Here is a 22,540-nt window from a genome sequence, read left to right as displayed (position 1 = left end):
TGGGAGGATCAGTACAGTCCAGTAATTCAAGGCTGCAGTGAACTATGATCACATCACTGCACTCCAGCCTGGGCAATAGAGCAAGACTCCATCTCTAAAAATAAGTAAATAAGTATTAGTAAATAAATAAATAAAAAGGAAGCTAGGGAATCTGCTTCTGTATTTATGTTGTTTGTGTGTTTTCATGTTGTGTGTATGTAATAGCTTTCAACCAAAATTCATGAAAGAGCTCTAGTTAATTAATTAACTTAAAAGGAAAAAAATAAGTGTTTAAATCAAATATGTTACCAAAAATACAGCAACTAACCCAAATGTTTTTAAGATCCATGATTTTTAAATTATTGATAATATAAAAATAGAAACGTCTTCAGAATTATCAGCAAACATTTTTTCCTGGGTTTATTGGTCAAACGGGATTATATTTGTCTCCCCTAGATGTTTTAAAGTAATGAAAGTATAAATCCAGCTTAAAAACAAAATGATCTTTGTGTAAGTCTTTCATGAATAAGGCTAGTTTAATATTGTTAATTTAATGAAAATAGCTGTACCTTCTGAATTATTGGCAAAATACACACATATTTACTTTAAAGTTCTTACTTGGGTGATAAATGCCTGATATTTGCAGGCTATAAAATCACTTAACAAAGAAGTCACTTGAAATAATGACTCGACCTGTTGAATATTGCAGTTTTCATAAGTAATGTAGGTATAATTGTTTAAAAAAATAAATTTGGTAACTATAAGTTGGATAAATATTTATAAATAAACTTTTCATGTAATTTGAAATGTTAAAGCAATATTATGTTGAATTAAGTAATAGATACTCGTTAAGTGTCTGGGTCATTTCCAATATGAAAAATAAATTGCTGAACACAAGTACAAGTTTGTTCTTGACTTCTTAAATCTTATAGAACAACTAAATATATTTGACTCTATTAATAAAATTGTTAACTATTAAAAATTGTTGTATGAGAAGCTATGTTTCTAAAAATTATAAAATATGTATTTATAAGCTGTTGGTATAAGAATAAGAGTTCAAAACTGCTCACTTCTAAGGTTTCACTAGAAATTAAGGTTACTATGAGTAAAATTCCTAATTAGTATATATAATTCTGTACACAAAGTGTACCAGAAAACTAAGATGTATTTTCGATGGGAAAAATTAGAAGAAAGGCATAGAAAATGAGTTCTTTATTGTCTAAATCAGAGGTGATTTAATGGTTGTTTCAAAATACAGACTTAGAAAGGAAATAGAAACAACATAGAAAAAAACCAGTAAGCAAGTGAGAAAGAAATAAAAAAATTATAGCTGTGAAAATACATTTTTGGTAAGGAAGGTTAAAAACCAAAGAACTTTTCAAAATGGGAAGGGGGCCAGGCACAGTAGCTCACGCCTGTAATCCAGCACTTTGGGAGGCCGAGACTGGTAGATCACCTGAGGTCAGGAGTTCAAGACCAGCCTGGCCAACATGGCAAAACCCTGTCTCTTCTAAAAATACAAAAATCAGCTAGGCATGGTGGCACGTGCCTATAATCCCAGCTACTAGAGTGGCTGAGACAGGAGACTCACTTGAACCCAGGAGGCTGAGGTTGCAGTGAGCCAAGATTATGCCACTGCACTCCAGCCTGGGTGACAGAGCAAGACTGTCACAAAAAAAAAAAAAAAAAAAAAAAGGAAAGGGAAAGGGAAAAAAAAAGAAAGTAAATTTTTTGTCCTAAAATAAAATGACTGGTAAAAAGAAGTATAGCACAAAACTACAAAACTGAAGGTCCAAGCATGTTGTAGAAATTCTGAGCACGTTGCAAATGTTTTATAAATAATAAATTTATAAAAGAAATTTTGGCCAGGCACAGTGGCTCATGCCAGTAATCCCAGCAATTTTAGGAGGCTGAAGCGGGTGGATCACTTGAGGTCAGGAGTTCAAGATCCGCCTGGCCAACGTGGTGGAACCCCATCTCTATTAAAAATGCAAAAATTAGCCGGGCATGGTGGTGTGCACCTGTAATCCCAGCTACTCAGGAGGCTGAGGCAGGAGAACTGCTTGACTCCAGGAGGCAGAGGTTGCAGTCAGCTGAGATCATGCCACTGCACTCCAGCCTGGGCAACAGAGTGAAACTGTCTCAAAAAGAAAAAAAAGAAAGAAAGAAATTTTGTGTGTAATCAATTTGGCTATAATTAAAGGAATCATTTAGAAGTTTTTCCAAAAATCGAGCATTAATATACTAATACGAAACTAGAATATTTTGGTCCCCTATGTTGGAATAACAAAATTTACTTAAAGTGTTTATCTTTTCTAGCAAAAAAGAGTTTTTCTTTTAATTCTGAATTTTTTTCAACCATTTTCTGAACTGCAACATCTTTTTGTTTTACAGTTTTTATTTCTGCCATATTTCTTCCTGAGATCCATTTAATTTCCCTATTTAAGGTTGACAATGCTGCCTTCTTCACTTAGAATGGCAATTTTATTTCTCAAGGTAGAATTTTCCTCTTGAAGCTTTTCAGATTCAATATCTTGGAAGTTCAACTTCTGCTGTATCCACAGCTTGTGATTTGCAAGTCACGCATCACTGCCTCCTGCTGTTTCTGTCCTTGAGAAAGTACAGCTTTTTGCTTGGCTGGGATGGTAATTCTCTCCTTCAAACTTCTCATCAGTTCCTATAACTTTTTTTTCCATTTATTAATCTGCTGCTGTGACCTGATGCTGAAATGTTTGTCCTGAAGGCTTAGAAAAGCAATGTTTTCTTCCAGTGTAACTTGATTCTGTACTCTTGGCTTTTCTTGATCTGTCCGAATTGTGCTTGCATCCAGGCAATTTCAGGTGTCTTTACTTTTTCGAAAAGCCATACATTCCCCTGTTCAAGGTACTGGCTTTCTTGTTTATTTCTTCTGTCATATGGTGTACATTTATAACTTGGGCACAGACTCTTCCTGTGCTTGACTGAATTCAAGCACCTTTTCATCAGGTTTGACTTCCAGATTATCTAAACAAGCTTCCCATATGCAGAAGCAATCACACTGAAGGAGGTTTGTTTCTTTACCTTTTAGTAATTGGCCTAGGAAACAAATATTTTGTCATTTCTTGTGCTTCATGTTGTCTTCATGAGTTTACTACTTAGGAAAAATGAACTTTGAAAGGGTTAAGGATTTTTCTTCTTACAGCCATGTGACTGTATATTTGCTTCTAAAGTCTTTTGAATATCACTTTGTTTAAATGAATGACTATTATTTCACAGTGACATGTTATCCCATTTTGATAAAGTGTTTTGAACCTTTTGACATTTTTGGCAGGCTTCCCCACAATCAAGTTCTAAATTAAATCTTTTTTTATCTCAAACTAACTTTGGGATGTTCCAGAGGACCCTGGAACATCTCAAAGTTTTATGGAAATGACATATTAAACTAAATTAGGCTGAATTAATATGTTGAATTATATGGGAAACATTATCAAATGATATCTGATGTTAGATTTTTATCTCAGTTACATTTATGAGTATGTTATTGATATGAATGTTCCAAGTGATACAAAATTCCTTAAAATCTAGCATGTCATCAGTTATAATTCTGGCTATCTTGTTGTATGCCACAAAAAAAAATTTCTTATCAATTTCCAGATTTTTAACCATGGTTATTCTAAGTTTTTGTCATCCACAGTTATTGTTTTGATTCTTCTCTAAAGGCATCTGCAGTCAGATTCATGGCAAAGATTCTAACTAGTACTCTTGAATGCAGATTTCTAATAATGTTTAGATGATGGACTGAATAAAAATTTTCCTCAACTTTAAAGGAGAAATTGTTGAATTTGTGAAACTGCTAATCAAGGTCAAGCAAAACAAAAAATTAATTACATGAAATTGAATAACTGATAAAGATTATGTTTTATGGCTTTTATTTGAAAACTATTGGCTCTTTATTTAAATGTTTTGCTTCCCAGATTTAAAGAAATTTTCTCTTTATCATTTTTCTCTTTATCTACAGCTTGCAGTTTGGTAAAATATACTCTTGTGAACAAAAGTGGAAACATTTACTTTTTTTGCTGATTGATCCCTCCAAAATTTGGAAACTATTTGTAAATATTCTTATTTTTCTAGCAATAAGAATCTCCTCTTTTTATAAAAGGATACAATTGCAAGTATTGGTTATATTACCAAGGTTTTGACTTAGATTTTAGTTTTAAGTTGTTTATACGTCCTGCAGACAAAGTCTGAAGTCTGCCTTGATTCGGCTTTCTAGCCTCAAGGGGTTTTTTAATCTGAAATTACCATGTGGTCAATCATTACTCTTGTCACACTATGTAAATGATCAAGTAAAATTTGATAAAAACTAAACTTATTTTACAAATAAATTAGTCTTATTTTGATTATCTGTGATAAAAATCAGGATTACTATAAAGAGAAAAACTATGTTTCTCTATAGCTATAATACGCTTTTCATTAGATTGTAGCAATTGTACCCATTGCTTTTGAGTTCTGGTTATCTACCTGTAGACTGAACTAGGTTCTGAATTATCTTACTTTCCTCCAATATCTAGCTACAATGCTCCAACTAAGAACAATAACTGGTCTGTTCCTGAAGCCCTATAGCTGAAACTAAATGAATTTTAAGGGACAAGTCTCATGCCTGATGTATGGGTCACACCAAAATTTCACTAGACCACCTAATTCCATTACTGGAGGTGTTCAGACTCCAAACCAGGACGAGGTACAGGCAGTTGACTGTTGTGGATGGCTTTTCTCACAGCGACAGAACAAAACTCCCAGCATAATGAGATTCTTGCCCCTCTTAATTTTCCCTTGCTTGTGCCTACCTTTTTTTGGGCAAGATAATGCTAAGTACAGTCCTAGCAGACTAATGCTGGCCCAGTGCTTTGAGGTGATAGCCAAGGCCTACGGAATAGACAAAAATTGAACTTGACAATGGACTCCAGGTCAACTTAGTCAAGAGCCACTCCTTCCAAACCTCCCTTGCTGCTCAAATGTTGCTAAAAGAATTTTGACCCGGACTCCTAGTCACCAGTCACTTCTCTCCAATAGAGGATCAGATCAGCAACCTGGGACAGGTCCACACTGACACTGAGGGATAACCAAAACTTATCAAGATGACTGATCGCTGATGCTTTCAGAGCAAAATCTTGATCAAAAGGGGGAAATGTGAACGTTGTCAGAATCAAATGGAGTCATTTATGTCAAGCCTTGACAAAATGGAGCCAGAGAAGGCGAGAAGGAATTTTTTTCATACACATACACCTGCTAACAAGAAGTATCACAAAAGACTCTGCAAAAGTCATAACTTTGCACAAAGGACATCACAACCTCATGCAAAAAAAATTCCTTACACAAGGACATCTGTCCACCAACTGCCTGTTTAACATTGGACTGATGCCACCCTTGGTATTGATTCTTGTAGCCAAGGATAATTAATTCAAAACAACTTATGTAATCCTCCTTATTTTACCTTTAAAAATTTCTCCTTGCCTCAACCTCTTTGAATACACACAGTTAGTTCACTATGATGCACATATTCCTATTGCAAGGCTACTGCGAAATAAATATCATTTTCTTTTGGAGAGTTTCCCTCTCTATGTGTTACTTAGTTTGACACCTTCTATTTGTCTTGTAGAATGGCCTCACCATCTGTTTATTCACTTCAGCTTAAAATGTTAGTTGTTGATTTCTCCTGTTTACCCACCCCTACCCTCAACTGGGCTTCAAGATGCTTAGCTTCTACCTATCAAACTTCTCTACATTTTCTCCTCTGTGGTCTGGTTTTTCTACCACTGTCCTGGTTTATGCCTTCATTACTTTTATTCTATATCAGAGTCAACAGCCTCTGATCAGCTTTTCTTTCTCCTACTGAGTCCCCCTATTTCATTCAATCTGTCTCCCCCTTGCAAGGACACCTGTTCTCTCCTTAGCCAGCATGAAGGACAATCTCCTGGGGGTGGATGTCCAGCCTCTCCCCACCCTGCATCTGTGACTCATTCTCCACTGACACATGCATTTCAGCTACACAGCCTCTTCTAGGCTCCCAAACACACCTTGCCCTTTCACTGTTCTTGCTTTTCCTTTCCTAGAGATAGCTTCCACCCCACCCTTAACCTGCCTGAGAAATCGTCATCATCCTCTAGGGCTGGGCAGAAGCATGGCTCCTGCCACCATTGTCCCGTCCTGGTAACACTTGTTCTCTGTGTGCTCCACAATTAAGGCATTACCAAGCCTGCACTGGGTGTGAGGCCATGCCCTGCTTATAGGGAGTAGGCCCAACCGAAAGGAAAAGGTTACTCATGGAACCTGTCTCTGAGGAAGAGCAAGAGCCTCACACTTGAAAACAGAGCTGAGGGTGAAGGCCCTGGTTTGGACTACAGAAGGTTCCCAGGGGCAAAGGGACAGATCCCTGATGAGCGCGTTTCACACGGGGTACCTGTTCTAGAGATAGGCAGGGAGCTAAGAAGCAGGCACCAAGACAGGGCATCCATGACAATGAGCTAGCCCCACGGGGCTGAGTTTCCCAACACAGGATCCTTGGAAACTGCCTCAGAATCACCCGTGATGCTTATTTCAAAATACTCATTCTCGAGCCTACCTTAGATAATAAGTCAGAACCTATAGAGATGGGACCTTGGAATCTGCATTTTAACAAAATTCTCAGGAGATGCTGAGACATATGAAATTTTTAGGACTCCTAGAATGAGGGATGAGGCATCTTGTGACAACAAGAAACACATGGCAAAGTTACCAACTCCCAGCCTTCAGGGCTGGATTCCACCCAGAAGACCTAGTTCCCTAACATGAAAGAGGCTCATGATTTTCAGCAGTTAATTGCAATAATGCACCAAATGGTACCGGAATCTAGGAAACCAAGCTAGGAGGGCAGTCCATTGGTATATCAGACTGAGAGGGACAGAAGGGGCGGAGTTGAGGCAGAAGCAAAGAACAATTAGCGAAAGTTCAAGAAACAAAGTGAGGATCAAAGTACCGTCCCTACCTTACAGGGGTTTTGTGCTACACATAAATGTGGTTGTGTATATCAAGCATCTAGCACGTGGCTGGTACAGAGTAGATCCACAGCAGATCTCAGCTGCCCTGGGATTCATTCCACTGATTTTTCCTTTTATATGCACTTTGCAGAGCCACTGTTGAAGGTTTTAAGGAAGCTAAACTAGGGTGGTCCCTGTCTCCCGGCCCCAGACACCTGGTGCTCACAGAGCCACATCAGGTAAGTTGGGGCTGAGTCCCCGGGTCTTACCTGTGGACGGATGCTCATACGGGTAGAAGTGCTTTTGGGCAGTGCCTTGCTTGCTCCTACTCACCAAGACCCAGTACCACCAGACTCTATGAGCCACGTATTTCAGTGTCCCCACCCTGAACTGTGGGTGGTAAATCATAGTCACACCGGGTGCAACGTGAGTTCTAGAAAGACGGAAAGTAAAGTTTCAATTAAGCAAGATGAATAGATTCTAGAGATCTGCTGTTCAACGCTGTACCTATAGCTGATAATAATATATTGTTGTACACTGAAAATTAGTTAGGAAGTTACACCTCATATTAACCATTCTTACCATAAACAAATTTTTTAAGCTTGGGGAGGTGGCCTAGAATGAAACGTTAAGGAATGTTGCAGAGTGTCTTGGTGGCAAGGAGAAGAAAGCACTTCAACAACGTCCCCATAGCAGCAGGGGCAGAAGGTCTAAGGCAGGGCGGGAGTTCACAGATCTTAAAGAAAAGCTGTAGCAACTGACAGTTCCAGGCCCTGAGCAGCACTGTTATAATGTGACGGACAGCGCCATCTAGTGGAAGAGAAAATGAACAGAAGTGACCGATTCTCTTAAAGGTTGATAATAACATTGCGTTTGAGTCGGAAGGCACCTTAACAGTTAATATTTTACAGAGGAAACATAGAGACTAAGTTTGATTTCCCCACAGATTAAGCCAGTTCTCAAGTGACAGAGCTGTTTCCTTCTCAGCCCTGACATCCACCCAGACAAAGAAGCAAACTCTATGGTGTCAGGGTCGAGACAACAACCAGAAAAAACTTCATACCTAGCAAAAATAACACCTCTCCTGAGGCCAATGGAGATGAAGAAAACCTGAAAAGCTCCTTTCTGCAGAGCATTTTTACTATTCCGCCCTGTTATATAGACAGCGCGACCATATAATTAGTCTTCCACACCAGGACAATTCTGAAAGGGAAAAGGGCATCAAAAATAATTACAGTTATAGAGCTAGAGATAAAGTTGCATAGATAGATGAAATCTGAATTGACAGCTGCTTTTATTTTACTGGCGGACCTTTAAAATCATTCTATACAAAAAAAAAGTTTTCAAAACTAAAATTCTCTTTTTTTTTTTTTGAGACAGAGTCTCGCTCTGTTGCCCAGGCTGGAGTGCAGTGGGGCAATCTCAGCTCACTTGAACCTCCCGGGTTCAAGCGATTCTCCTGCCTCAGCCTCCCGAGTAGTTGGGATTACGGGTGTGCGCCACAACGCCTGGCTAATTTTTGTATTGTTAGTACAGACGCGGTTTCTCCATGTTGGCCAGGCTGGTCTCAAACTCCTGACCTCAGGTTATCCGCCCACCTAGGCCTCCCAAAGTGCTGGGATTACAGGCGTGAGCCACCGCGCCTGGCCCTAATAAAATTCTCTTTTAAAATAGCATGTGTCTCGCTAGGCGCACTGTTTCACGCCTGTAATCCCAGCACTTTGGGAGCCTGAGGCCGGTGGATCACCTGAGGTCAGCAGTTCGAGACCAACCTGGCCAACATGGTGAAATCCTGTCTCTACTAAAAATACAAAAATTAGCCGGGCATGGTGGCATGCACCTGTAATCCCAGCTACTCGGCAGGCTGAGAGAGGAGAATCGTCTGAACCCGGGAGAAGAAGGTTGCAGTGAGCTGAGATCGCCCACTGCACTCCAGCCCCATCTCAAAAAATAATAATAATTAATTAATTAAAAATAAAATAGCATGTATCTGTACACACTAAGCAAAATGTGAAAAAAACTTTTTGTTATCTCAGTGTTAAAAAAACACAAACAAACAAAATCATTATTCTTGTATAATCTCAGGTATTTTAGAAATCCTGGTCTCTAAAGCTGTCACTACAATTTTTCCAAAGAATTTAGTTTCTCAATGTGCTGTATTATTTTTAATTCTTTTATAAAATTGCCAGAAATCTTCTTCAAAGCGCATTTTATGATTAACGAAATTGGGGTTGTTAGAAGATAGTCTTTCAGTAGATGCTGAAAGCATCTAAGCTCAGAGCAAATTCTACATGAGGGATATTGTTGATTAAAACTTTTCCATAATTTAATTCTTAAATAATCCAGCTCCAATATTGTCACAGCTACGGTTTCTTTGCCTCTATTCAGAGAAAATGTTTTCAAAAAGCCGGAACTTGTCAAATAAGTTATCTGTTTATGATTATTTTGAACATTTCACCAAGTTTAGAAAGTGCAAAATTGAGGACTTTGGTTTCATTCCGTACTGGTAAAAAATACATATATATATGAAGTTGTCTAATTAAAAGTACAAATCCTATCAAAAGATCCCTCCCACGAGTTGAAATATTCCAAAATGCAATTATAGAATTTCAAAATTAAACATCACACACGTTTGAACTCTTATTCTTAAATTTGTTCAGCTCCCTCTTTCTTTCTTTGGTGATTAATTTATATGGCATCCTGTCTGCAGGCTTTGTTTTTGATAATTTTAATTAGCTAAAAGCAGCAAAAGCTGAGGCTTTCTTATGCTCTGTTTCATAAATGCTTTGTGTAGACACTTCCAACTGATTTTGAGGGGAAATGCAATGAAAAGGTAAATGATTTGTTTACTAAAAACAACAAAACTTTAATACTAATATGGGACATGAGTTGATTCATAATATAGTTTTTCAAAGATTCCGACACTTCTAAAACCCAACTGATGAAGGCTTCACAAAAAACTGCAATTATTCTGTACATAAATTTAAAAATTTGTACAGAGGACCCTAGAGATTGGTAAGGCATGGAGGGGAGATAGAAAGAGATTTGTTAAAAAAATACAAAATTACAGTGTTCTATAGCACTGTGGGATGACTTTAGTTAATAATAATATATTATATGCCTTCTAATAGCTAGGTGTATATTGAATGTTCCCAACACAAAGCAATGGTAAATATTTGAGATGGTGGATATGCTAATTACCCTGATCTGATTACTACACATAATATGTATCAAAACATCACGCTATACCCCATAAATATATACAATTGTTATACGTCAATGTAAAAAATTAAAGGAAAAACAATTTTTAAAATAAATGTTCATACATTTTTACAACTGTAACTTCTATTTTTGTAAAATAACAGTGTATTTGGACACAATTATGAATTTTATGAGCCCTACAACCAATTCCAAGTTTATTGCTGACTTAGGGGATTTTTTTAATTTAGAAAAGAAAATGTGTTCATTATAACAGTGACATTGTTTTCCTTTTGTAGAGAAACAAATGATGAAAAAATAAATGCGTATTTTTTAAAAGTTGAAAAAAAACACTGACATTACCAAAATTTCTATTTATGTTATCACTATAGAAATAAGTATTATCTTCAATTATGAACCTTTAAATTTACAATTAAATTCATAATAGTGTCAGATGTTTCTCATTTAATAGACAAATATTCCAAAAGTTTTGTAAATCCCACAAAAGAAAATTGGAACCATTATTTAAATTAACATAAATAATTTTCTATTGGCAACAGCTCATGACACTGACATAAAACTGACATCATTTAACTGTTGGGGTCATTCTTATAAGATGGAACTCACACATCTATAGCTATGGCTTCACCTCTCCTATGTAAACTTGGAATTAGAATGAGTTAATTAATTTGGACAGTAGTCACATGATCTGAATGAAACATCACACTTCCCAGAGGGCTGCATGGAAGGCCTTTGCAGCCAGATGTGCTAAATTGTAACATTTGGAGGAGACCCTCGTGCTTCTCCAGCAGGTTAGCATTTCTGGTTTTCATGTGGTCAGTGATGGCAGTGCAGCCTGTGGTTAATGGGAAATTTTAATCCAAGTTACATCGTCAACAGGAGAAAAGCAAATTCAGCACCCCTGGTTTTTCATTAAATATGCTCGCTCTTTTTTTTTTTTTTTAAGCTCAATGTTGTCAACAGGGTTTACTGCAAAATTAAAAGTTGTTACCAAATAAATAAGCAGCTGCAGATTTACCCCCATGCACTAACTGATAAAACCGCAAGTGCCTTCAGACTATTCTGTATATGCTCACAGAACCCCTCAGCCTGCATTACCCAGTATTTCATAAACACACAAGCTCTAATTTCAGACATTTCCTATTGACCTCACCACCTGGCAGCCCTGGGGCTTTGTGAACCTCAAAGACCAAGGCCTCGGTCTTTGACGCAGCAGCCAATATTTCTCCCACACTCAGAGATCCTAAGTCAATGTCTAGATGTACTTTATTTTACTATCTTACATGGTATCTTGAACGAATGGTATTAGTTTTGTTGTATCTGGAAAGACTCCAAGAAAATAAATAATGAATCAATCAATCAAACAGTGTTTTCTTTTTGTTGTTGTTTTTTTAATCATGGGTCATCTTTTAGGTTTGACCCCGTGTTTAAATGAAAATTCTGTTTCACACTGTTAGAGAAGACAATGGCAAAGCTAGAAGTACAAGTTGCGAGGGAGGGGTTTAGCGAACTCATCCAGGATTGTCTTAAATATTAGGCAAATGTTAAATATACTTCACTTAAAATTATTTTAAATCCGGGATAAATGCTAATAAGACCTTCTGAAAACAGGTGTAACGTGAGTACTGTCTCTATGCTTATAAAGAGCAATCTCCAATCCCTTCCTAAATTACCTCCACACCGCCATTTGCATGCCAAGAGCTCAGGTGAATCTCAGCTGCAGCAGGAGAGGGGCTGACTGAGCTTTGGACAAGGCGCTCTCCTCTCCTATGGAGGAAGATAGAAGTGACCTCGTTCTTCCCCTTCCTTTACAGGGAAGAGGGTTAAGCTATAGGCTACTTGCTAAAGGTTACTTACATAAACTTAAACTAGTAGGAAACTGAGGCGTACAAAGGTAAGAGGAAGCAAATTTTTCTTGAGTTTCAGAGTGGGCTTCCTTTATGTTGGCATTCTTTAATCTTTGGAGATGACTTTTCACCTCACAGGTGGGTGCCTTGGATAACAGGTTTCCAGGATTTGTTCCCTTAAGTTTTGTTCCCTTGTCATAGCTTTACTCGTCAGGAATTTGCAATTGAAATGGGCTGAATTCCTTCCGTGGATAATATTAACGTGCTAATAGAGCAAGAAAACCCTGCAGACTTGCCTCCGAAATCATTCTTGCTCAGGTCAGTGAAAATGCAATAGGAACTTTTCAGTCTGTAAGGGAGCTGGGTCTTCTGTAGCACTGGGCTCTTGGCTCTCCAAATCACTCCCTTCTTAAAATCATCCCGTCTCTCTATGGCTCCTCTTCCTTGGCGGGCCACCCATCCTGGCTTCCCTGGGTTCTGCCCACAGCCCACTCTCTTCTCCTGATGCTCTCTCCCAGCCATGGTTTTGGACCCCACCATAAGCTGATTCATCTCTCGCCTCTAGAAACACTAGTATCCTTTCCTGTCTCTTGCTGAATGTCCCATTGGCATCTCAAAATCAACATAGCTAAAACTAAAAGCAACTAAAAGCATGTTAAAAATGAAAACAAACAAAAAACCCTACTCCCCATCCTGCCCTTTTTTTTTTTTTTTTTTTTTTTTTTTTTTTTTTGCTGTTAGAAAAAAATGCAACCCCACCTTTCTTGGGACAAAAATTTCATAGAAGTCAAAAATGGCAACAGACCTCTAGATAAAAGCATTAGCAGAGTTCCAGTCAGAATACTGCATTCCCTTAATGCTCAATTTAAAATGAAACCTAAAGCAACAGAATACATTGAGTATAATGTTTCTTAAGAGAATTCATTAGCAGATCTATACCATTAAAATATTAGCAAGAAGGTATGTTTCCATTGAATTACTTAGTATGTTCCTATAGTACAGCCAAAAGAGATGCACACACATCAATGGCTATCAACAAAATGTTAATATGAACACACCTGCATACTTCTCTCCCTTTATCCTTCCTTCTGCCCCTCTGCTGCCAACCTGGTAAACAAGTTGTAATATACACTGCTCAGAGGCAGTTTAACAATTCCATGTCCAAGATGCCTCTTTTATGTAAATTACAACAAAAAGATATTTACAAACCAGCTAATTGGCTAACTCTTTTTATTCTACATTTTCAATTCAGGACACCTATGAAACTTAGATGTTGCAAAATAATAAACTTTGTCCATAATAAACACAGGGACTTTTCTAAAAATGCTCATAGAGGCCTATGGTTATCATCTGAAACCATCTTCCAGATCTGGAGATGCCAGCAGAGAGCCCTGCCCTTCAAGACGGAGTCCTGTACACAGTCACACTGCACTTCCCATGTCCAAGATGGTTCCATTAAGTTGTATAAGCCTGAAAATGAAGAACCATCACAATACCCCTGTGGTCCTTCACCCACACATCCCTACCCAATAAATCACCACACCCATTTGTGTCTACATTGGGAAAATGGCTCTCCAGAGCGCATATCCTGATATCCCCTTCCCATCCCCACTACCACTGCTGAAGCTGAGGCCTCACACACTCTCACCTGGGTTACTTCAACTCCCTCCTCACCTGTATCCATTCTTTTCAGGCTTCACCAGCCACTGGCCAGGTACACTTTTCAAAAATGCAAATCCGAGCTCTCCTCTGCCCTCCTTTCAACTACTGAGACTCTAAGGAGTCTCCATGTCTGTGGCAGTCTGTGGATTCTGAAACTTGGCCATCATGACATGAGTATAGAAATGGAGATTATGAATATAGAAACTGTTAGGAAAACTTCACCAAGTAATTTTATGTATGTCGAAACTAATAATGAAAAGCTAGGGCTTCTGTTTTGTGTGTCTTCATTTTTTTATTTTACTTTCCTTGGAACTCATATGTATTTTGTTTTACTTAAGTATTGGTCTATGATGAATTGGTAATATAAAGGGGGAAACTGTTCCTTCACCGTAGGTAGTTTGACAGGCACCTCTGTGAATTGTCTTCCTCCTCCTGATCGTCCTTGGGATGAATTTCAACCTCCTAGAGTGTTGGGGTGTCATGCACAGTCCTGCCTACACTCACCACCCACCGCGACCCCACAGCCGTTTCCTTTCTCCTGAGTCCTTGCTGTGCGTGGGCCACTAGCCCCCCGGCTTTGCCTTCCTAACTAATTCCTGCTGGTCCTTTCAGACTCAGCTCAGACTGAGCCGGGAGTCCTCCTTCTTGCTCCAGCGCCCCTCGAATAACCCATCGCAGCTCTGCTCGCGGCTCACTTTCTCTTACACGGCTATGAGCTCTGTGTCTTATTCCTACCTCTTCTCCCACACTTCGGCCAATAAATTTTTATCCAAAGAATTAATGAAAAGATGAGTAATTAGATTGACGAAAATTTCCTTGATAACCTTGTGGACAAGATGGAGACAGCAAATGAGGGTCTAGTTAGGTCGTTTCAGACAGCTGTCTATTGGATGCTCAATACAATGTTATTAAATGAAAAAAATAAATTTATGACTGGGAATGATGTGCTTAAAATTATTGAATACAGAGTGCAAATCTTCTTTAATGCTTACTATACCTCCATTATCAGTGCCTGTGATGAATTTTGGTAACAAAGAGAACAATGTCCAAATGGTCTCCTGTTCCCCAGCTCAGGCAGGCCAACTCTGAGGCCAGCAACATTGCAATGACACCTGCCCAACGATGGGAAAACCTGTTCTCTATGTGGAAAGCCATTGACCTAATTATCCAATCCGCGGAGTTCCTGCTTTCCCCTAAATCAGCAAGAAGAATTAAGGGCAAGAGAAAACAGCTCATCCTAACTTCCCAGCACCTCCCTCTAGCGGCTGACTAAATTTAGCTATCGACAGCAGCTCTTGACAAAGGAAAGAAGGCTTGTTTATTTGGGTGCTGTGCACAAGTGTCCATCTCTCCAGTACCCAGGCTTTGGTTCTTAGGCATCCAGCTCCCTTTATCCAGGCGTCCTCCCTAAGGAAAGATGGAACTAGAGATGGCAACGACTCCTTTTGGACCCCAGGTTGACTCCAGTCAGGTCTCAGCATGTCATCGCGGCTATCAGACTGCTCCTTGCGATAAATCAGCTGATACCAGCGCCCCTCACTCATGCTCTCCCTCAGGGTATGTCCATCCTCCTAAGCAGAGCCTACTTCTCATCAGCTTATTTGCTCCTAAAATCTATATACTCCTAATTGCCCTAATTTTACAGAGGATCATTATCTTAGCAAGGTAACATATCGAATTGATGATGATGATGTCAGTAATGGTAATGATAGTAGTACTGAAGATGTAATGATGCTCTTTTTTCTTCTGCAAATTTTTCTGAGTACTGAACAGAGCCACTGCTAGCCTATACCCTATCTTTTTGTGAATGCAAAAGAGGTGACCCTTTCTCAGACAGGCACAGCCCCACACCCTGGAGCCCTGCTATGCAAGTAGACTACAAGCTTGACTTCAGCTCCCTCTAACCATCTCTGTAGGATATCCTTGTGCAGGGATCTACCTACACACCTGTATGCAATGGTGCTCGTGTGGGCAACAGCCTGAATAAACAGTAAAAGACTAGGCAGCCTGCAAGAAAGAGGCAAGTCTGTGTTTATATTTGGGCAGGGGAAAAGCAGCTATATGGTGTGGAAGAGAAGTTGGTTGCATTGTCTTCACATTTCCTACCTCCCTCAGTAACTTTGGGATTGCTGGAAAGAAAAAGTCATTTCACCACTAATATGTGGTCCTAGAATTGACATAACAAGTGAGTCTTTGCCTCACTTGTTCTCATTTTCCTGCCAAAGTTGGGGGGGGTGGCGTGCATAGCAATCATGCCTCTTCACCTTTGGGAGGACAACCTTTGTTCCTAGTGTCAGAGAGGAGTGTCAGACCCTTGACCATGCTTTTAGGGATGGAAATGGCAGCCGTCTCCACATAGATGGATGGGTGAGAGATGGCTCAGGATAGAGGATTTGTTTGGGCCCCGTGAACTATTAGCTTCAAGAGGAATCTCAGAAATCCCTGAGATAAAGACCCTCCCTCCCTCATATACAGGTATTGATAGGAGTGGTTTGGTTGCTGGAATCCAGGGCTTCCTCCCACACCGGGGTTCTTTCCATAGTATCCACATGGCAACCGGAAAAATCTTGATTTTTCTTACTAAATCTATTTCCCAGCTAAGTTGACTTTTCCCAAAACTCACTCTACTAAACAATTGTCCTCCAAGATGCAGGGTGACTACCAGGTTTAGAGGTCATATAAATTTAAGAAACCAGGCCGGGCACGGTAGCTCACCGCCTGTAATCCCAGCACTTTGGGAGGCCAAGGTGGGCGGATCGTGAGGTAGGAGATCGAGACCATCCTGGCTAACACAGTGAAACCCCGCCTCTACTAAAAATACAAAAATTAGCTGGGCATGGTGGCGTGCACCTGTAGTCCCAGCTACTCTGGAGGCTGAGGCAGGAGAATGGCGTGAACCCAAGAGGCAGAGCTTGCAGTGAGCCGAGATTGTGCCACCGCACTCCAGCCTGGGCAACAGAGCGAGACTCCGTCTCTAAAAATAAAATAAAATAAATAAGGAACCAGACACTGTACCCTCCTCCAGATATTCAGAAAAGACGTCAACGGCGTCAATTTTTTTTTTTTTTTTTGAGGCAGAGTCTTGCTCTGTTGCCCAGGCTGCAGTGCAATGGTGCAATCTCCTTTCACTGCAACCTCCGCCTTCCTGGTTCAAGTAATTCTCCTGCCTCAGCCTCCCAGCTAATTTTTGTATTTTTAGTAGAGACAGGGTTTCACCATGTTGGCCAGGCTGGACTCGAACTCCTGACCTCAGGTGACCCACCTGCCTCGGCCTCCCAAAGTGCTGGGATTACAGGCGTGAGCCACTGCGCCCGGCCACATCAACTTCTTGAAAGCTTGAAGAGTACTGCAGAACCTGTTTAATTTTGTTCAAAACAGCTTTTTCAAGATTTTTCAACCACGGACTCCTATTTCATAGCAGCTTCTCATACCCTACACAACTACTGTTCCTCCAGACACACTTTCAGAAACACAAGACGATCTTGTTTTATGTCATCAGAGAAGCCCTCATTAGATGCAAGAGGCAACCAACACAAACACATAGATCACCTGCCCATTCAAACTCTATTTTCCATCCATTGAAAATATGCCTTGGTATTTATTTTACTGTGTGATAGATCCTGTCCCAGGAGATGTGAGAAGTGCAAAGCAGCCTGTGATAGAGACAGGGAGGGCTGTCATTTCAGGCCACGTGCAACTGGCAAGACTCCTCAAATGCGGTCAGAAGTTCCAGGGACACGTCTGTATCTATCTCATCTCTAATGGAGAATAATGCCATTTCCTTTGTCTGTTCCAGGCCTTGGGAGAGGAATAGTCATTTGCTGTTAGTGAAACAGTTTGATCTCTTTTCTCAAAAAGCTTTCACAAACTCAAGCAGCTGTTACTGTCTGGCAGAGGATGGTGACAAGGACAAAAGAACAGGGAAACACCCATCACCTAAATCTTCCATGACTGTAGGGTGGGGTTGAGGGTAAGAATGTTGTGCTAGTGGTTTCTAGTCCAAGAGTTAAAACTTAGAAGGGAAGTCTTTTTAATCTGATATAAATCACAAATGCCATACAGTTGACTGAACAGGACTCCTGAGAAAGAAACAGAATTTTCCAAAAATTACATTTAACCAGACATATTTGAAAAGTAAATATTTATGGAATGTTTACTTATTATGTAAACATTTAACTTTTATTTTTATCTACATTCATTTGTCTTCTATTCAACATAACATTTCATTTTTAACATAGAGGAAAATCTGCCCTTGAAGCTTTTTGTTTTGTTTTTTCCTATGAATCATCAATTTATTGATGCAAAGCAACCAACACTAAACAGGCTAAAGGGACTTTAGGTCTCTTTCATTTTTTATTTGTAAAAATGTATGGGCACACATGAAATTTTGTTCCATGTCATGTGTAAAATGTGTAGTGATCAAGTCAGGGTATGTGGCTGTCCATCACCCAAGTACAATACATTTTTGTTAAGTACAGTCACCCTACTCTGAAATCAAACATTGACTCTATTCCTTCTATCTCACTATATGTTTGTACCCTTTAAGCCACTTTTCTTCATCTTCCCCTCCTCCCCCAGCTCACCCCTCCCAGTCTCTGATCTCCATCTTTTCACACTCTACCTCCATGTGATCAAATATTGTAGCTCTCACATATAAGTGAGAACATTTAATATTTGTCTTTTTATGTGGGTTATTTCACCTAAGATGATTAATCTGTTTTATTTTACTTCAGATAATGACCTTCAGTTCCATCCATGTTTCTGCAAATGACATGATTTAATTCTTTTTTATGGCCAAATACAAGTAAGTTTTGTAATATAATCAAATCATAGTGATTAAAAAGTATGGACTGTGGAGTCAGAGAACTGGGGTTTAAGTCCTAACCATATAACTCAGTAGCCATCTGTGCTCAGCAAGCTTTTTTGTGTCGCATGTCTGAACTTTAGCACCTTTCACCTCAAATGGTGCCCCATAGGGTTGCTGTGGAAGCTGAATTATAACATATGTCATGTCTAGCAAAATGTCTGGCTCATAATAATTACTCCAAGAATGGCAGTGGTGATGGTAGGAGTCATAGTTGGAAAAAGTAATCACTCATAATTATACAATCATAATGAAAGATAGAGAGGCACTGGGAAAACCACTAAAATATATATATACATTTTATATATATATAAAATGTATATATATATAATATATATGTGTGTGTGTGTGTGTAACAATCAGGAATGCACACATATTTCACCAAAAAACATGTACTAGAATATTCACAATGGTACTATTTGTAATAGCCCAAACCTGGAAATACCCAAATGTCCATCAAGAGTAGAATGAATAAATTGTGATATATTCATAACATATCAATCACAAAGATTTTAGAAATCTTAAACAGATAGTGGCTCACGCCTGTAATCCCAGCACTTTGGGAGGCCAAGGCGGGCAGATAACCTGAGGTCAGGATTTCAAGACCAGTCTAGCCAACATGGTGAAACCCCGTCTCTACTAAAAATACAAAAAATTAGCCAGGTGGGGTGGCACATGCCTGTAGTCCCAGCTACTCAGGAGGCTGAGGCATGAGAATCACTTGAACCTGGGAGGGAGGGAAGTTGTAGTGAGCCAAGATTGCACCACTGCACTCCAGCCTGGGCAACAGAGACAGAGACTGCCTCAAAAAATAATAATAATAATAATAATAATTACAGATGATTAAGTATAGAGGTGTCCATAGTAATATTATTTATAACAGAAAAACCAGAAACTAGCTGAATATTCATCAGTAAGGAAATAACTAAATATATGTTTTCATAGTCATAATATTCACAAATCCAAGCCCTGCTATTTACCCATTTGGATGCATTATCCAGTTCTTCTAAGCCCATATTTCCTCATAAAATACATAGGCATGGCCCTTAACTCCAGGGTCACTGTGAGAATAAGCAAAGGCAGTAATTGGGCCCCTTACTGGTGGACTGTCTCTGACTCTAGGGATGTTTTAGTTGACAAGGAAAGGACTGCCAGGATATGACAAATATTTTGGAACTCCTCCTAAATAGAGAAGGTCTGGAAGAGAGGAATTCTTTCAGGTTCATTCAGTGGCCGCCTGTCAGGGATCGCTGTCAGTTGGAAGAGGGCATGGAGCACAGAGGTTAGGAAGTCCAGCTCTGGAGTCAGTCTTCATGAGTTCAAATATAGCCACCAACATGCATTAGCTCTGTGACCTTGAGTTGGTTGTCTATCCATTCTCTGTCTCAGCATCCTCATTTATAAGATGGGGTCATGGTTTCCTCCTGAAAGGTCTGTGGAGAGGACAAAATGAGATAATATACCTGTGACCAGTTTGCTAGTGAGCTGGGCTGGGCAGGGTGCTTGCAGAATGCACTGAATTCTTCCTTTCCAAACCGACCCTCTTTCATCTTCCTCCTCATCCTAGACAAAACCCCCCAGACTATCCACTAGATGACAGTACCCCAGTTGTGACAATGAAAATGTCCCCTAGGGGGCAGAATTTCCCCTGGTTCAAAAATCACCGAATTAAGACTGTCCCAGATAAGATGACCAAAATTTTCAGTGTTTTCCAAATTCCAGGAGACACTTTAAGCTCCCTGCATTCTTGGTTTAAAGAAGCACAAATCTCTCCCCTCCTCTAAAAACTCACTAATGTTTTTCACAGTCATCTCACATGTTGTATTTCATAGCCTGGATAAGAGGGATGATGAACCAAGAGGGCAAAATCTGGCTTTGACCACCCCCAGCCATCCCACACAAATAATCTTTTAAGGATGTGGGGGCATTTGTCAGCTTTTGTACTCATCATTTGTTGAAAGAGGAGACACGTTTAGTTCAAGCACACAATAGGGACAGAAAAGAGGCTATGTTGAATATTAGGTTCAGGGACACCATAACTAATTTAAAACAAATGTGCATGGCATTGAGAAAAACACTCTTCATAAGAAGAAACAATGTTTTAAGCACATACAGTGTCCTAATATAATGACTTTTGAGGGTGGGTTTAGAGTGAAAAGGGCTGGGAAGATCTCTATGTCCCAAGGTCTCTGATTCCATTATAGATGTTTATGCAGTTGAGAGTCATTCTAGCACCGCCCTGGTCTTTTACTCCCTAGGATGAAAGGAGTGTGGGAGAAAGAAGTGAGAGCTGATGGCTAGGAAGAAAGGAAAACAAGGGAAAAGAGGAAGTAATTATTCTTATTTCTTTTTAGTCTGCCTCAATCTTCAAAAGAGCATTTTACCTACAGGGATGCTTTGGGGTTTTTTGGGGTTTGTTCTTTATGTTTTGTTTTGTTTTTGTTGTTTTTATGTTTTGAGTTTTTTTTTTTTTTTTTTTTTTTTTGACACGGAGTTTTGCTCTGTCGCCAGGCTAGAGTGCAGTGGCCTGATCTTGGCTCACTGCAACCTCTGCCTCCCAGGTTCAAGCGATTCTCCTGCCTCAGCCTCCTGAGTAGCTGGGACTACAGGTGCTCGCCACCACGCCCAGCTAATTTTTGTATTTTTAGTAGAGACGGGGTTTCACTATGTTGGCCAGGATGGTCTCGATCTCTTGACCTCGTGATCTGCCTGCTTCAGGGATGCTTTTGTAAATGCACGGCTTGGTTCTATTTCAAAATAGTCTAACTTAATAGGAAAAAAAAACAAGACATGTAGTTCAATAATATTTTATTGTCAATAGCATAGAAGAAATTCAATATTGAATCTCAGAACAAGAAGAACCTATTTACAATGCATGTCAAGGAAGAGATGGGAGAAGGAATGTCACAAAATTTTTGGTAAATATATATTTTTTATAGAGAAGTAATCCATGAACCTGCAACACGGATAGCTTATCCAACCAACTTTACAAATTACTATTAATATAAGTTACATGCTTGCCATCTAAAGTAACTAAACCCATAGACTGAAAAACTATGTGTCAAGGTAACGTGAGCACTTTAATCGCTTTACTTATATTTTCTAAAGGCAGTAGTTTCCTCTCCTTTTCCCGCTATCATATTAGATGAAGAGACAAGTTCCTTCAACACAAATTCTGATATCGGCTATTGTGAGAATCCCTGTGCGAGTCAGCTAGAAGCCCCTGCCACCAGTCTAGTGCCAACCAAATGACCAGATGGGACAGCTATCAAAAATGAAAGTGAATTTATATTAAGATCTGAACTTCCTCTTGGGGTCTTGCATTTCAGCTACTAGAGGTCTATAATTCCTTATCCAACATTCCACAATCTGAAAAGCTCTGCGAACGAAGTGTTTTTGTAAGTTGGTGGCATACGCATTTGGCAGCAAAATTTGACCCCTTATGGGCTACTTAGTCTTTATGTATCCATTTTGTCTGAATATTCTACATTTTGTTGCAGCATATTAAGGTGTTGATTTATAGGGTGCTGCCCCAGATCTGATCCATGAAGTTCTATAACATACAGTGTATGTAAAATATTATCTTTTGAAAATCCCCAAAATTCAGAATTTTAATAAACACCTGCCTGCCAGGGCTTAACATAAGGACTTCTGGACCTATAGTAGCCTGAGCATGTGCCCAAGTTTCACTGGAGCCAGGGCAGTTTCGTCGATCCCATGCACCACACTTTCTTCAGTCTTTCAGGGAAGCGAGAATGTCTGGAACATTCTCTATCCCAAAGAAGGAAAGCATAGTGCTGGGAAGAAGAGCTTCCAAATCTTCCTTATAGGAATTTTCTTTGTGGAAGACTGTATTTCTGCCAACTACCCCGGACAATTTGACAAATAATGAATAAATATTTTTCCTCTAAGGTGATTCCTTTTCATTAAAAGCGTATGTCATTGTCTTATGGGAAAAAAGGAAACAAAAGATA

The 22,540-nt window shown here is 39.4% G+C and overlaps 1 protein-coding gene across 1 annotated transcript in view; it reads right to left on the bottom strand.

Annotated features, from left to right (window-relative positions):
- Positions 1–7,764, bottom strand: part of SERPINB12 (serpin family B member 12) — a 50,727-nt gene extending 42,963 nt beyond the window's left edge. Inside the window, exons 1-2 of the mRNA XM_016933234.4 lie at positions 7,557–7,764; positions 7,244–7,407 (exon numbers count right to left, since the gene is read on the bottom strand). The gene's annotated coding sequence lies outside the window, so the exon portion shown is untranslated. The remainder of the gene's footprint in view (positions 1–7,243; positions 7,408–7,556) is intronic.
- Positions 7,765–22,540: the final 14,776 nt, after the last annotated feature.

Source organism: Pan troglodytes, chromosome 17 (genome assembly GCF_028858775.2).
Source record: "Pan troglodytes isolate AG18354 chromosome 17, NHGRI_mPanTro3-v2.0_pri, whole genome shotgun sequence".
NCBI classification, from domain to species: Eukaryota; Metazoa; Chordata; class Mammalia; order Primates; family Hominidae; genus Pan; species Pan troglodytes.
This window is presented reverse-complemented; position numbering and strand designations above follow the sequence as displayed.